This window comes from Belonocnema kinseyi, chromosome 8 (assembly GCF_010883055.1).
Source record: "Belonocnema kinseyi isolate 2016_QV_RU_SX_M_011 chromosome 8, B_treatae_v1, whole genome shotgun sequence".
Lineage (NCBI taxonomy): Eukaryota > Metazoa > Arthropoda > Insecta > Hymenoptera > Cynipidae > Belonocnema > Belonocnema kinseyi.
Genome location: NC_046664.1, coordinates 139,263,137 through 139,264,654, shown reverse-complemented (window position 1 = coordinate 139,264,654; position 1,518 = coordinate 139,263,137).

Sequence of the window (1,518 nt, the reverse complement as noted above, 5' to 3'; positions counted from 1 at the left end):
CAACATGAAGACTGCGATCAATCATAGGGCAATGAGCCCAGCTCTGACGTAGTGTTAGGGCGGAGTACGAGTATGCCAAATCAAAAATCTGTGTTCATTTACTATGATCCGTTTTCCCCACCCAAAGCGAGCATGCAAAAACCAGCAAAATGGTACGACCTTACGTTACATATTTTCTGCAAAAAGTCGCTCAGGTGCGTTTTCTCATCCGCGCTAAACCACCACAACAACATCTTTGTCTGTGACAAGCCGCAAGTCTACCTTCATGTCTCTCGATTACGAGGATTGTTATACCATTACATTATGCCTGTAACCTCTAATGAATTACTCATTTCGACAATGCATTGAGAAGATGAAAGTGAAAAGGTTTGAATAAAGCAACTTCTTCGACAATTCTCAGGAGTTTATTTCCACGAACACGAAGAGTTTCTCAACATATTTATATGAATATTCATCTGACGGGTGCCTTTCCAGATTCCAGTCAGACATTTGGTATTGTAGCATAAGCTAAATTTTCATTGGGTCTGCGATGGGTCAAGACGAAGGGAAGACAAATCAGTGGCAATTACCCTTATAATATCTTCGATATGGAAATGCGTGTGATCAGAATTAATTACTTTTTGACAAGTTTTTAGCTTCCTTCCTACCCGGCCGAAACGTTCAAAGAGTATAAGCATATGAACAGCATGAAGACTGCGATCAATCATAGGGCAATGAGCCCAGCTCTGACGTAGTGTTAGGGCGGAGTACGAGTATGCCAAATCAAAAATCTGTGTTCATTTACAATGATCCGTTTTCCCCACCCAAAGCGAGCATGCAAAACCAGGAAAATGGTACGACCTTACGCTACATATTTTCTGCAAAAAGTCGCTCAGGTGCGTCTTCTCTTCCGCGCTAAAACACCATAACAACATCTTTGTCCATGATCGGCCACAAGTCTTCCTTCATGTCTCTCGATTAGGATGATTGTTATGCCATTACATTCTGTCTGTAACCTCTCATGAATTACGCATTTCGACAATGCAATGATAAGCTGAGAAGTGGAAGAGTTTTGAATAAAGCAACTTCTTCGACTATTCTCAAGAGTTTATTTCCACGATCACGAAGAGTTTCTCAACATCTTTATATGAATATTCGTCTGGTGGGTGCCTTCCTGGATTCCAGTCAGACATTTGTTATTGTAGCATAAGCTAAATTATGATTGCGTCTGCGATGGGTCACGACCAAAGGAAGACAAATCAATTGCAATTACAATCATCATATCTTCGATATGCAAATGCGTGTGACCAGAATTAATTACTTTTTGACAAGTTTTTAGCTTCCTTCCTACCCGGCCGAAACGTTCAAAGAGTATAAGCATATGAACAACATGAAGACTGCGATCAATCATAGGGCAATGAGCCCAGCTCTGAAGTAGTGTTAGGGCGGAGTACGAGTATGCCAAATCAAAAATCTGTGTTCATTTACAATGATCCGTTTTCCCCACCCAAAGCGAGCATGCAAAAGCACAAGCCACAA